Below are 15,097 nucleotides of genomic sequence, written 5' to 3' on the forward strand. Positions count from 1 at the left end.
AAATCAGAGGGTGTAAAAGATTCTCAGCTGCATGACTCTGAGAAATTAAGAACAATACAACATCTATTTTAACCTTGTTATCCACAAAAAAGTTTCTAAAATTATCAGGATGACTTGATTATTGTTATTACTTTGGTGTTAGTGTGCATTTTAATGCTTGTTAAGTTTACTGTACTGCTTGATGTGTTTGAAGCCCCTAACCAGTCACCCCTCCCTGAGCCTGGTTCTGCTGGAGGTTTCTTCCTGTTAAAAAGGGAGTTTTTCCTTCCCAATGTCGCCAGAGTGCTTGCGCATAAAGGGTCATATGATGGGGTTTTCTGTTTTCTTTGTATTACTGTAGTGTCTTTACCTTAGAATATAAATCACCTTGAGGCAACTGTTGTTTTGATTTAGCACTATATACATAAAATGGAATTGAAATCAAAGACATGTCCTGATTGTAAAATAGCCCGCAACTTCTCTGATTGGTCTGTTCAGCACCACTGATTCCTCCTGTGGATTTCAGGCTAAGTTTTTTTAAGTTGTCAGTGAGAGAATAACATTCATCATCTCAATATAAGAAATAATAATCACAGCAATATCAGGACTCCCAAATGGCGGACACCTCATCGTCGTATAAGCTGATTGGTTCTTCAGCCTGATGTGCTAGAAACTCACTCCCCCTTCTGTTGTTAAGATGAGGGGGAAACTAGTGGTTTTAACATGTGAGACTATGGGGACTGACTCATTTTGGGAGGCTCAAGTGGACATTAGAGGAAGTGCATGGTTTTGAAGTTTTAGTGAAGACTGGTGGTTGTTCTTTTTCTTAGCATGTGAAATGTGCTTATTTACTGTTTTCTCAAACACAAATTGATCATTTACTTAATAGTATTGTTCTAAAGAGCTGGGTCGGGTAGGACTAGTGATAAATTCACAGATGTGTGTTCTGTCATCTCCTTTCGATGCTACTCAGGTCAAGGTAAACATGTTCTCATCAGAGTTATTAGGTTTTTCCATCAGGTTCAGATGAACCATCTGTTAGTGAACATAACATGCCCTAATGAAATAGCCTATTTCAGCAGTAATGCTTGTAACTGATGAATAATATTGGTGGCTGATGTTGGCATGTTCTCAGAAGAATACCTGTGATACCGATTTATTTTGGTGACCCATTTAAAATTAAAGATGTAAATAATAAATCTAACTCTTCATTAAAACTCAGTGTCTCAGAGGAGGATGACGTTCAGCCATGAAAACACTCTGATCTAATTAAAAAGGTACAGAAAAGGTACAAATTAATAAATGAATAAGTCTGAATTATAAACAGATAAATTATTTTTGTCTGCTTTACACAATAAGAGTCGCAGTAAGAGTTGGTGTGAAGGTCAGGAGGACAGCAGCTTCCGCAAGGGCTTCATCATCATCATCATCATCATCATCAGCAGCAGCAGCAGCAGCTGTGGATCTAAATACAGATGTTTTGTTTGTCCGGCAGCTGAGGCACTGCTCGTCACCGTCACTCCCAAACAGGAAGTGTGAAAACGTCCACAGCGGCATGATGTTCCTGCGGGCTGCAGACGTGTCGACTTTCACTCGACTTTGTTTCTTCAGTTTGAAAAAATAAGAAAATCCTGCTGCAGAAGAAACATGACCAAATATTTAAACAACACAGAGAGCTTCTTATTTTTTACATTACGTTTGTATAGAGTTGTATTTCACATATTCTCTGACAGTTATTTCATATTTTAGATTTTAGTGATACCCATAGAATACATTTTATTATTTAGAACTTTGACTTAAATCAACATTTGTTTAACAGATTCTTTTAAATATATTTTATTAAGAATTTTTTTAACAATTGTCAAGAATTTATTTTGTTTATTCTAAAATAATTTGGATGACTTATCAATATTTTCACAACTTTTTTTAAAATTATTTTTTTACATCAGTTTCATAGCACTTCAAAAAAAAATTAAAAGAATATTATATATTTAATATTAATATTCAAATATTTACAGAGCATTAAAAAACATTATTGGGTTGTTTCTAAAGCACATTTAGCAAAATCCTTTAACCAATTTGAATATTATTAATTTATTTTTTTAATATGTTTTATTTGTATTCTATAAATAAACATTTCAGGTATATTGTATTAATAGTTTTCTAATTTATTGTATGAAAATAAATTGGTCAGGCTTTTTTAATTTCATTTTATGTTTTTCGCAAAATTAAAGGCATTTCTCTTTTTTGATGTTTAAGTTGTGCTGCTTATACATTATTTCCATTCATGTTTTTATTTGGTATCATTTATTGACGTTATTTTTTTTAATGAATGCTGTTTTTTAAATGCTTTTACAAATGTAATATTTTTCCTCGGATCTTCAGTACAGACAACTAAAAACAGACTGAGTTTGTAAAACCACTGCATGTCCTGAAAAAGGGGTCGTGTATGGAGGTCAGCTGCTGTTTTATTAATAATCAGCTGGACATCAGCTGTTTGTCAGCAGGACATTTTTATTCCTCTCTGGTGTGAAAAGTTTCCCTGCAGACAATCAAGTCTCCTTCACCCTCTACCTCTGTTGCTCTTCCTCCAGATTACATACATATTTCTTACATACAGCACTGTTGTTGAAGGAAAGCTCATTTCCACCTTTAAAATTTATAATAAGAATTTAAAGAAAAATTGTCAAGGAAAACCAAGTTGGAATTTCAAGTTATATCATTATTTTAACTTACAAACTATTTAGAAATTTCCATTTTTTTCTCAGTCCAAATTTTGAGATACCCAAAACTGACTTATGGACAATAAAAGAAGAAAAAAAAGTCTTCAGTTCCTGAAACAAGCTTCCATAACTTCTAACTTCCAACTTTTTTCTTTTGTTTTTTTTTTTTTTTTTTAGGCTAAAATAACTTTTTTTAAAATCCATGAATAGACTGAAAATATTCTAAAATGTCAGTGTCTAACAGTCAAAGTCTAACATCTGTTTCTGTTGAAGATATTTTGTGCCAGAAAAAAAAAACAAACAAACCCCTAAACAAACAAATAATTAACTAAAATGGGCGACCGTGGCTCAGGGGGTTGGGAAGCGCATCTGTAACCGGAAGGTTCGATTCCTGGGCTCTCTGTCCTGGTCGTTGTGTCCTTGGGCAAGACATTTTACCCTACCGCCTACTGGTGTTGGCCAGAGGGGCCGATGGCGCGATATGGCAGCCTCGCTTCTGTCAGTCTGCCCTAGGGCAGCTGTGGCTACAACTGTAGCTTGCCTCCACCAGTTTGTGAATGTGAGAGTGAATGAATAGTGGCATTGTAAAGCGCTTTGGGTGCCTTGAAAAGTGCTATATAAATCCAATTCATTATTATTATTATTATTAATAAAATCTGTTTAGCATCAACACACTTAGAAGAAGAATTTCAAGGTCAAGGGCAGCGTTCTGAGTGCAAAAGTGAGAGACACAACACAGCTCTACATCCAGGATCTCCACCGTGGATATGAGTGAAGGACCCTGGATCCTGAAACATATTGCCCAATGTTCCAACGCGACCACAACGAAGAAACTTCAAGCCCAGAGGAGAAACAATGTTTGTGAAACCTCTTACAGGAATAGTTCTTGTTCTCCCTCCAGATGTCAGGTGTTGAACTGTAAGTGTGGTGGCTGTAATCATGCCAGGCGGGGAGTTTTCTGATATCAAAAGTAACATCAGTTTAAGGTAGAATGTTGTTTTAGATTTCTTAGATGTTAAATATGTTATTTTTAACTCACAACCACCTTAAAATCAGTGTAGTATGTAACAGGAAAGATGTCATCAGTAAACAGGAAGTCAGTTAAAGAATTGAGGACAAGGCTTGTGCAATGGTGATCTAAGCTAGTTAGCACTGTGATTTTGTACAGATTTGTTTTATTTTTTTGTGCATATGGATCATTTATTTTGCAGAAAGATTTTCTGCAAAATTAATGATAAAAACAATATCCTATGATTTATGCTAGCACTCAATCACTGAGTCACACATATTAAATGTGCAAGCAATTCATCACAGCAAGAGATGTTAGAATCAAAATTTCATATTTATATTTGAGTTAGAAAGGGAATTGATGTAGGTTTTTCAATTGTTATAACTATACATGGTGAACCAGTAGAAGTGATTATTCCTTGTACTGTATGTTGCAGTTTCACCTTTCCCAGGGTCATTAAACCTGTGAACCAAAAATCCTGCCATCAGAGTCTTCATGGAGGCTAAACTGTAGGCAGATTTTAGCTGACTGCCCAATCATAGCAGAGGCAGTACAGAAACATTCACCAGCTTGCCATATCAGGTAACCTAAACCATCCCCTTACCGTCAACTCCCAGCTTTGTGTTTTTAATAAATCTGTTGAGGCTTGAATTCCTTTTTTCAGTGTCTATGTTGGAGGTGAGCCATGACACAGTTCAAACTAGTGATGCAACTTTGGACAGACAATATTTTCACTCACTGTGAAGATCACCCCGAATATAAACTATAATTTAAATTCAGAGCATATGGTTGATATTGTAAAAGATTGAAATATTAAAAAAAATATGAAAACATGAGAAGATAGACATATACCTCTCAAAATAAATTGGACTGGCACTTTGCTTATAGCATCAATGGTGGTTATTATTGTCTCTGTGCCATTGGTTTGAGTGAGTGTTCGCTCTGGGGAAGTCCTCCATCCTCAGCTGTACACTGTGTGCACAATTATTAGGCAAGTTGTATTTTTGAGGATTAATTTTATTATTGAACAACTACAGTGCTCTCAGTCAATCCAAAATGTTAATGAACCTAAACCTGAATGTTTAAGAAAGTCATAAACATTTCTGGCATGTCAAAAAAAATAAAAATAAAAAAAAATCAGTGACCAATATAGCCACCCTTCTTTTCAATAACTGTCACAAGCCTTCCATTCATCTGTCAGTGTCTTGATCTGTTGATGATCAACTTTTTGTGCAGCAGCAAACACAGCCTCCCAAACACTGTTCAGAGTGGTGTACCGTTTTCCTTCACTGTAAATATCCCATTTAAGCAGGGTCCACAGGTTCTCAATAGGATTTAGATCAGGTGAGGAAGGGGGCCATGTCGTTATTTTTTTTCATCCTTAAGGCCTTTACTGGCTAGCCATGCAGTGGAGTACTTTGATGCATGTGATGGAGAATTATCCTGCATAAAAATCATGATCTTGAATGTTCTTCTTCTTGAAAGATTTTCCTGTACCACTGCTTGAAGAAAGTGTCTTCTAAAAACTGGCAGCAGGTTTCAGAGTTGATTTTGTGGCCATCTTCAACCCCAAAAGGTCCAACTAGTTCATCTTTACTAACACCAGCCCATACCAGTACTCCACCTCTACCTTGCTGGCGTCTGAGTCCAAGTGGAGCTCTATGTCCGTTACTGATACAGCCACAGGCCCATCCATCTGGTCCATCAAGAGTCACTCTCATCTCATCAGTCCATAAAACCTTTGAAAAATCTGTCTTCAGATATTTCTTGTCCCAGTCTTGACAATTCAACTTGTGCGTTTTGTTCAGAGGTGGCCGGGTTTCAGCCTACCTTACCTTGGCCATGTCTCTAAGCACTGAAAACCTTGTACTTCTGGACACTCCGAGTAGGTTGCAGTTCTGGAATATGGCAGCACTGGAGGATAATCGGTTCCTGGTAGCTTCACATTTGATTCTTCTCAGTTAATTTGCGTCTTTTTTTCTCAATACGTTTCTTGTGACCCTGTTCACTATTTGCAACAAAACGTTTGATGGTTTTGTGGTCACACCCAAATATCTTAGCAATTTCAAGAGTGCTGCATCCCTCTGAAAGACTTTTTACAATTTTTGACTTTTCAGAGTCCTTTAAATCTCTTTTTTTGTCCCATTTTGCCTGAGGACGAGACGCTGCATAAAAAGAATGGCACCCCTGCTCTATATAAAGGTGTGCAACCTCCTATCCTGGAGGGCCGGTGTCCTGAAACTTTTAAATGGGTCCCTGTTGCAGCACACCTGAATACAATTAGTAGGTCATTAGCAAGACTTGAGTGCACGCTGAGGTGGCAATTCAGCCATTTGATTTGTGTTACAGCAGCTCATGATTTAATGAACATCATAGAATAAAATACTTTTAGGAGTATATTTTTCCAAACACTTTCATTTACTTAAATTTGCTTGAGTAGAGTTGGGGGTTGTCACCTCAGCATGCAGTCAAGTTCTGTACTCTTGCTAATGACCTACTAATTTTATTCAGGTGTGTTGCGACCAATAATTAGAGGCAACAAACGAAGCAGAGACCAATTTTCATGTGCATTTCCACCAATATTTTTTTTTAATGAGAAAGTCTGGGGAATTGCATGAGGCCGGTTGGTTTTATCTGCCCATTTATACTCAAAATTTTGGATCAAGTTGTTAAGTTTTTCTAAGGTGAAATACTTTTTAGAGATTAAAAAAGAAAAACAATGCGCAAGCTCCACTGGTATTATGCCCTCTAGCAGATCATGTGCTACATCTGGAGGGTAGCCTGCAGTGACATGAAAATGGCTCAGATTCTTACTCAAAATACAATCTCGCTTAACTCCACAACAAGCACTTGCTGTTTCTTGTGCACGCTTCAAATGGAATTCATGAAGTTCCGGTGTTCTATGCTCAAAATCACCAGCAGTCACAGACTTTATTTCAGATTTTTTAGCTGTACAGAATCTGCATATGTATTCAGCAGAAAAACTTTCCACAAAACCTGCCAGCCCATGGGCTCCTAGGTTGTCAGCTATGACGCAGCTCACAGTTCCTTTAATACACTCGTTCAACTGACTGATGAACACACCATGTTGCTCCAAAGTTACCAGATCTCTCAAAAGTGGATCAAAGACTTTTTCAAACCCAAATGTCCTCAAATCTTCACTCTTGCAAAGGATTGCCAAATAAATGGATGAAAGGGCTGAATGAGAACCAGGTGGTAAATTGCCCAAGACCCAATATACACCACAAAGCTTGTGCTTTTTCCGTGAGGTCCCAAGAGGATTACAAACCTCAAAATCATCAATATAAAGGTTAATAGAAATTCTCAACTTCTCACCATCTAGAAAGCTATTTCTTTTATAATGCTCCCCATCTCGAAAAGATCTGTAAACCCTCTGATCACCATTCAGATTCTCTCTATTTTCTTGAGCTATTTGTTCTTCAATCACTCTATCCAGAAATTTATTGTGACTCAATATTTCCTGCAATAACTGTAATAAAGGGATGTACTGAAATGACTTCCTTTGGTCTATCGATAAAAAATACTCAACAGGCTCTACAACCCTAAAATTTTGTATGTAGTATAGTTTTCTTTTATAAGGAGTGGCAAGAGGGCCACACTTTCCCAATATTTTAGCCACAGGGTTAGAAACACATACAGAATTTGCAAGCTCTTCAATAACAGCCTGACTAATATGGAGGTTATGGCTCTTAAAAATTTCTGTAATTGTACGTTTTGTCAGAGGTACACTAGCTGAACTCAACAGAAAAACTAACTCCTCTAAGAACTCATCTAATCCTTTTGCTGGAACATGAAATATGTGTTCCAAGTTCAACAATATTACTGCTAATTTCCGTTCAATTAGTTCGGGCTGATTTTCAACAGCACTATTATCACATTCTGTCACTGACTCACTTTCAAATTCACCATAGGATACATCTTCAGAACAGCTAGCCCTTACATTATCAGAGGACTCTATCACTTGAACTGGGTCCACACGTGTAACTACACTGGCTTTAAAATCTTTAAGTGTGTGTGGATGATGCTTCCTCTTTTTGTGTGTATAAAATGTATTGTAAATATTTGTCTTGAAAGGGCAACCAAGAAACACACAACTAACTGTCTCGTTACTTCGCAGATGTGTTCCAATATGGACAAAAAAATCTCTCTCAGAGAAGACGTCACTGCAGTCACATAACTCACATTTAAAAGTTACTGAACTTGAAGCTGTCTGTGTAAACTGAGATGAATGAGCTTTATAGACATGAGTGTTCAGTCCACTCCAAGTCTTAAATGTGCACGGACAATTAACATATATGCACAGATAATGTTGACCTATTCCGTAATGATGATGTAGTTTATAATGTTGAAGTAATTTGTACCTGCTGCTCTCTCTGGTAACACAATGCTTGCACTGCCACATACACGTCACTGATAAAAAATGAAATATGTATTAGAAAACGTCAAGGAGATTAAACTTCTGCATCATCCAAAAAAAAAAAAAAAAATAACATAATAATAATAAGGCAAACATGAACTTACCATGTATTGTTGAGGAGGTGCATAAGAATCTCAGAGCATGGGAATGTGGCTTTATTTTGTGATGTATTTCTGGGGAGAGAAATTAATTAAAACAAAGTTATTACTCTGACAAATTTGTGTTAATATCTACATACTGTGAAATGTGAAGACTGTTACGGTGCGTACACACCGAACGCGATAGACGCGACCAGAGCTTCAGGTTGACATGTAAAGTCAATGGAGGAGCACGATGAAGCGCGACTGGGGGTCCAGCTAAACTTCGGAAGCAGATTTGCATTGAGAAAACGCTTTTCTGCCTACTTCACACGACTGACGCCTTTGAAGCGCGAAGTAAAATACGCACTGCAGTTTGTGTGGTGCATTTTGTGCATTCGCACTTATCACGTCTACCGCTCGAGTTGGTAAAATCTGCGGGACAGCAGCTTCTCAAACTCGGCAAGGGACAGAAGGTGGTACAGCTGAAAGCGGCCGTCATCCAGACGGAGCTTCTGGAGCAAGTGGTGAAACTCACCAAACTGCTCACGCTTGTGGAAGACCTGATGGACCCAGGTACAGTGAGGACGTCCTTTAGGCACTGCTCTGCTCTCCACAGCAAATAGAGAAGGGAGACTCTTTCTTCAAACGCTAGATTGACAGCTGCCATTTTAATAACATACCGTCTGGCACTACTTCCTCCCAGATCTCTTCTTCATACGAGTGAAAATTGCATATAAACCTCGACCAGTTCATGCTGGACGCGCTTCGAGGTGCAAATGTGCACGAGATCAGCTAGGGGCGTCTATCGCGTTCGGTGTGAACGCACCGTTAATCAGCCTAATGCAGAGCACCAGAGAAACTATAACCCAAACAATTATCCACCTAAATCATTCTGAATTCAAAAATTAAGTGAATATATTACAAAAAAAGAAAATGCACATGCAATTATTGTGACAGATTTTATCTTACTCCTTGTTATTAACTCCCCTAAACGCTGGTTTAGTTGAATTAAACCTTTCATCAATCCAGTTAATGCGGTTGCCCGCGACTAAACTCCACTGACAAAAACAGGAATTTTAGATAGAGCATCATAAAACACTCATAAAATCACCAAAACCATGTCGGTCAGTCTTACCACTACTACCAACAATCACCAACTCCGGTTAAGCAGAAAGTAACCCTTCATTCATGGAGCTATATGCGAAGACGTTACGGCTCTACGCGGCTTTCCCGCTCTTCAAAGTTAGCTAACTCCAGAGAAGAAAAACAGTCCTACCAACGCAGATAACCATGAAACACACCTCATTCAAAGTCGACAGAAACAAAAACAAAAAAACGAACTTACCAAAATAACCTCATCAGTTTTTGCTCTGTTGCAACAATTAGCGACTCCGGTTAAGTTTTTTAAAAAAACATTAAATTCACCGACTTACATTTGAAAAATGTTTGGGTCTACAACCTCCCTGCTATATATAAATCTCCACACTACACAGGTAAAAAATTTTAACTAATAGTATTTATCTCTCACTCCACTAACCTAAATAAATATATCAAGAAATATTACTTACCTCACTATCAGGTATGCCAAAGAAGTAACTCCACGTGCGCTCGTTAACTTCTCAACGGACCTTTCCGCATCCGGTGGGCGTGGAGCATGCGCAATACATGACGCTATCAGAGCCTTTGGTTTGATGGACCTCATTCTCATTGGATTGCCATGAACGAATTTAACTCATCAAAGTTTTCTTTGATTTATATTCAACAAAAAAGAATGAATCATTTAATGAGCATAAAAATGATTTCTTCATGTGATGTAAACATATTACTACTTTGTTAATCAAACACATGCCCTAGTTGATTTTTTTGAGTGTGGTTTTACAAATACTGCTGCAAACATTGTTGAGTGTGTGTTTAAGATGCCATTTATGTTTATTAGAGGACTATAAATAAAGTTTTGAGTTGCCGTAGTGGATGTATAGTAATTGACTGAGTTTGGAGTTAGATATATAAATATATTGAGTGCACTGTATATACTTAAGACTAACACATTACTTTCAGTAGTAACTTTTCTCCAGCATTAGTTGCTGGTGTGGTTTATTTTTTCAATTTCTTGTGTGTGCGGTGAGAATTAATGGAGGTTTCAATTTTTCGTTTGTTTGTTTTTGACTTGCTCTTTCTGATTATGACAAGCATGTCTAAAATACTCTTAGGAAAGTGTGTTTTGAGTTATATTCCTCAACTCTGGTCACAGTTTAAGTGTGAATGCGGTGACTAGAAGGTTTTGAATGAGGAATAAAGGTGTGAGAGGTATTTCTTTGGTGATGTCAAGTAGGATGTTTTAAAGTTGGAAAGTGTTTTTAATTTAAGAGATGCATGAGTGATGTTATAAGAGTTTGAGTTTCTTTTCTTTCAGTTTAAAAACACATAAGTACATACACTTGGTACACCCGTTTACTCTTTGACTTTATTAAAACAGACGGTGTATTTGAGTTTGAATTTCAGTAATTGTTTGTTGATATGGTAATTTAGTTTTAGGTTAGGTGAAGGAGATGTCCATCTCCGTGTCTGGTACTGAGTGAAAGTGAGCACGTTGAAGGCTGTGATGTGAATGCTGACAAATGCAAAGAGTTTAGTTTATTTAAAAAAGGTGTGTGTGAGGGGATTATGAAATCATTGTGTGAATGATGCTACATTTTAGATCAAAAGTTAGTAGAATTACAGAGGGTTTGTAGATTGTAAATACAAAATAAGTTTGATTAGCCTGCAGAAACAGAGAAGCAGCTTGAGCTGCTCTTAGAAGCTGTGTGTGTGTGACAGGAAGTTACATGCCCATAAAAGGAAGTCTGAGAGAGAAGTGTGTGCGTAGGCAAACTGCAGAGTGTGTGCGTGAAAGAGGGGGTATTGTTTTTACATCAAGGTTTAGTAGAACTAAAGTAGAACGTTACAAACAAACAGATAAAAAAGTAAAATAAAGAGAGAAAATAACTGACAATCACATTAATGAATAGAAAACATACATACACAAAGTGCCATATGTGAAATTATTCGAGGAAAGAATCAGAAGCGAGATATTTTAATATAAGATGCAATGAAGGAAGCAGCTTACACTCCTTTAATTTCCAGAGCCAGTGTGTTCCCTATGCTCATAGCACCCCTGCCCACTTGGCCCCCGTATCAGGCGAGTATGGAAGGCTGGATAGCCCATGACGGGTAAGATCCCACCTCGAAACCCTGGGACAACCTAAGGCAGGCACAGTCACGATTACTCGGCCTCCTGTGACCTCAGACTCACTGGTGAGATGAAGTGAAGAAGACGGGACCTCACGGGTAAAGCCGCTGGGCTGAGGCAGAGGTGGAAAGTGATAAGTGGAGCCCTACCTTCTGGCTGAGGACAAGGAATGCTGCTATTTAAGGTGGGAGATCAGAATTTGGGTTAGCAAATTTGGGAAGGAGAAAATTGACTGTTTAAAGGCAAAATTGTGCAGGAGTCTGAAATACTGCAAAAGCAACATATGCAAATTCACATACATAAGCAGAAAATGCATTAACCTTATAAAGACAAGACAAGCTCATGGAGATTAATGCATAGACACTGATTAAACCTGGCTAAGAACACAAAAATATGCAATGAAGAACAGCTTGCTATTTTGTATGAATGATACAATGGTGTGAATGTTTAATAAAATACATTTGAGTTTGTAATTGAGGAATAGAAGAAGTCATATGACAAAGGGAGTGAGTTATGAAAACAAAAAAGTGATTAAAGTAGTTTTAAAAGAGTGACTTAGGAGTGCTCTCTCGTACTGAGTGATCAAAACCAGTGATCACTGTAGAAAGAAATAAAATAATTTAATAAGGAGGTAATGTTTAAACATATGTTTCTCTTGTTACGGCAACTTCTTGAGAGATGACTCAGTATGCAAATTAGCTGGAGTGAGTGGTGACGAAGGAGCTTCCTTTGTGTGTGTGTGACTGAGGAAGTGACTTTCAGAAGAGGAAGCATGGCAGACAAGAGAAGTACAGATTTGGGTAGGAAATTTATAGTTTAGTGATTATATGTTGTCGTAAGGGGGTTTTATGCTGAATGTAAGTATGTTAGAGAGCATAAGGGGGTGATTTTTGTGTGCAAATTGTGTGGTTTTAATGAGACTTTCGGTGTATTGAGGAGGTGAAATTATGTGGTGGCAATACTTGTGTGTTTAAGGTTGTTGAGGTTGTTGTGGTGATGGGTTGATTCTGTCAGTTAGGTTTGGGTTGTTGTTTTTGTTTTTAATAGAGGGAGTTTTAGGAAACATGGACATGTTTGAGGGGCCCATTATTTTGTAACAGTGCACTTAAAGAAAACCTGTCAGGTGATTTTGTTTTGTGTTCTCATGAGCTAATAATCAGCTCTATTTTTTCTCATTTCTGTTTTAAGCAGGCCTGCAACAGCGCTGAAAATTCTCGGGGAGAGCAAATATAAGGGGGGCTTTCCAGATTACAACTGGCTAAGGAGAAAGCTACCTGTGATCAGGTCTAAGTCCCTGTAAAAAGGATGGTAGCGATTCAATCCAGTCCAAAAGCATAAAGAAATATTTTCCTATGGAAAATAAAAAATGAGCTCATTTTGCTGAGGGTGGAGAAGTTGCGCAGGACGCTCCACTATTAGCAAATATATGGTGTGACTGGATGTGAGTGAATGTGTGTGGCTGGATGACGGGGGATGAATAAATGTGGACAAAAAATTGGCTTTTACCAGAGAAAATTTCTGTTTTGTTGACTGGGGTTAGATTATGGGATTATAGTATATTGTGGGGAGAATGCCAAATGTTAAAGGGGAAACATTTTTTGATGTGACTCCTGTTACCATTGATTGAAGTAAAGACATGACTGGTAATTGTTCTGTTTTAAGTTTATTTTATAACACAGATTGGATCATGATGGGGAAAACTGAGCATTTTACGTTTGTATAGTATTGTGACACATTTCATGTGTCAAAATAAAGGGGGAATTTAGGCTTTAATAATTGTTTAATAATTTAGGATCATTTTAGGACTTTTTTGGTTCTTATTATGCGTGATTATGTTTGGGGGTTTTGGTCATTTGGGTATGGTAAAACTGAAACGGTTATTTTTATGTTAAGGTTAAAGGATTAAAGTGAACTGAATCCTGTTTAGAAGATACAATGCTTTTTCAAAGCTGTGAATAAATTTTAGAGGGAAAATTAGTGAGGGTTGAAGGAGGAGAACAGGTTTGATTTCTTTTGATTTCTAGAAGTAGTGGTTATAATGTAGGCTTACACATACAGATATTACACAGAAACACACATAACAGTATTGATTCCAGGCAAAAGGCCTCAAATTCATTTAGCTTTTAACTGAACTTAAAGAAAGACCAAAGAGGAAGGAAAGCATATATTTTGGTTATGTCTGATAAACTAGAATTAGAAGGTATTGTTACATTAAAAGGAGCAAAAGGAAATAAAAAGGCTATACCAAAAACAGGTTATAACATAGGAAATGTGAGGTTTTAAAATGAAGTTAGTGTTAACACACAGGAGTTGTTTCTAGGCAGCATTTAGCTATGATGAAATGTATACAGGAGTAATTGCTTATATGCTTAAACTTAATTGATTAAAGTGGTTGTTTTCTTTTGGATCTTTTAGTAGAATAGGCGCTTATAATGATTTTCTTGTTAAAAAGGTGACTTAAGATTAGAGTAGAGGAACTTGCAGCAGCGACAATTTGTGATGATAAGAAGGGAAAAATGGAGCAAGCAACCGGACGTGAAAGCAGCGCTTAAAGAGTTTTAAAGTGATGAGTAACGTTGAAGAATATATATAAATACAAGTCAATAAGTTAAGAAGATAACTAGGATCAGGTTTTTGATTACAGATAGGATAAGTTAGGGAAAAGGTGTTTTGTTTCCTTTGCAGAAGATCTCGACGACCACAGGGAGGTCCGAGGCCTGATGAACCACCAGAGAGGGACCGAGAAAACCTAAGCTTACACATGGAGTGTTCTCGAATGGGAGCGGGTGTTTATTACTGGACCAATTAGATGACATGAGGTTGTCTGATTTGCTGAGCGAGGACACAATGTATTGCGACCTCTGGTGTTCCAGAGGTCGAGAGAGGGAGTGTGGAGCAGGGAAATTATTTTACTGCTATTGTTAAATAATCATCATTATTACCATTGCATTAATAATATAATCTGTAGTTTATATTGCATTCAGAGGTTGAACAGTGTGTCTTTCAGAAAAGGCTAAAAGTCACAGGCTGACAGGAAACAGGCTTGCAGAGAGTTTGCAGAAGTGAAACCAGTCTTAGGTTATTTTGAGCAGCAGGCCAGACGAGGCCATTTGAATTACTAGGTTATTCAAATTGATCATTGCTTTAACAATGTAACAGATAGCTTTAAGAAGGCTTTAAGGTTTTATGCATACAGGTATTAAATTAACTTTGTATTCCAGGTGCAGTTATAACTATTTTATACACAATGCATATCTGTGCTTATTTGAGTTGATGTTCAGGTTCATTAATGGTCTAAAGCTTCACTAGTGAGAGTGTCTAGATGATCCATGCTGAGGGAAAACTAGAACATAGAAGGAATTGCAATACATGCTTACACAACAGTTCATTTTAATATCTTTTATATGTTCATATTCTTGTATTAAGCTTTTAGTAGGGGTTCTTGATTAAAACATTTATTTAGTAGATGACACATATCTATAGTTTCAGTTCGGTTATTACAGAGTGGCTTCTGTCTCTCTGTCTAGAGGTCAGGAGCTAGTCAGCGAGGTGAAACAGGGTGCAATTGTGGTTAGCACACAGACACACACACACTCAGTTAGAGAGAATCATTTATAGGTAAAAGTTTAATTATGTTTT

The 15,097-nt window shown here is 37.3% G+C and overlaps 1 long non-coding RNA gene across 1 annotated transcript; it reads right to left on the reverse strand.

Annotated features, from left to right (window-relative positions):
* Window positions 1-7,818: 7,818 nt before the first annotated feature.
* Window positions 7,819-9,864, reverse strand: LOC146546969 (uncharacterized). The gene is made up of 3 exons (XR_014890649.1): window positions 9,798-9,864; window positions 8,254-8,322; window positions 7,819-8,142 (listed from the first exon to the last, which is right to left on the reverse strand). It is a non-coding gene; the product is annotated as an uncharacterized LOC146546969 (long non-coding RNA).
* Window positions 9,865-15,097: the final 5,233 nt, after the last annotated feature.

The sequence above is a fragment of the Mchenga conophoros genome, linkage group LG23 (assembly GCF_057382185.1).
Source record: "Mchenga conophoros isolate Kocher_MC1m ecotype Shallow Benthic linkage group LG23, M_conophoros_male_GT1.1, whole genome shotgun sequence".
In the NCBI taxonomy this organism is placed as follows: Eukaryota; Metazoa; Chordata; class Actinopteri; order Cichliformes; family Cichlidae; genus Mchenga; species Mchenga conophoros.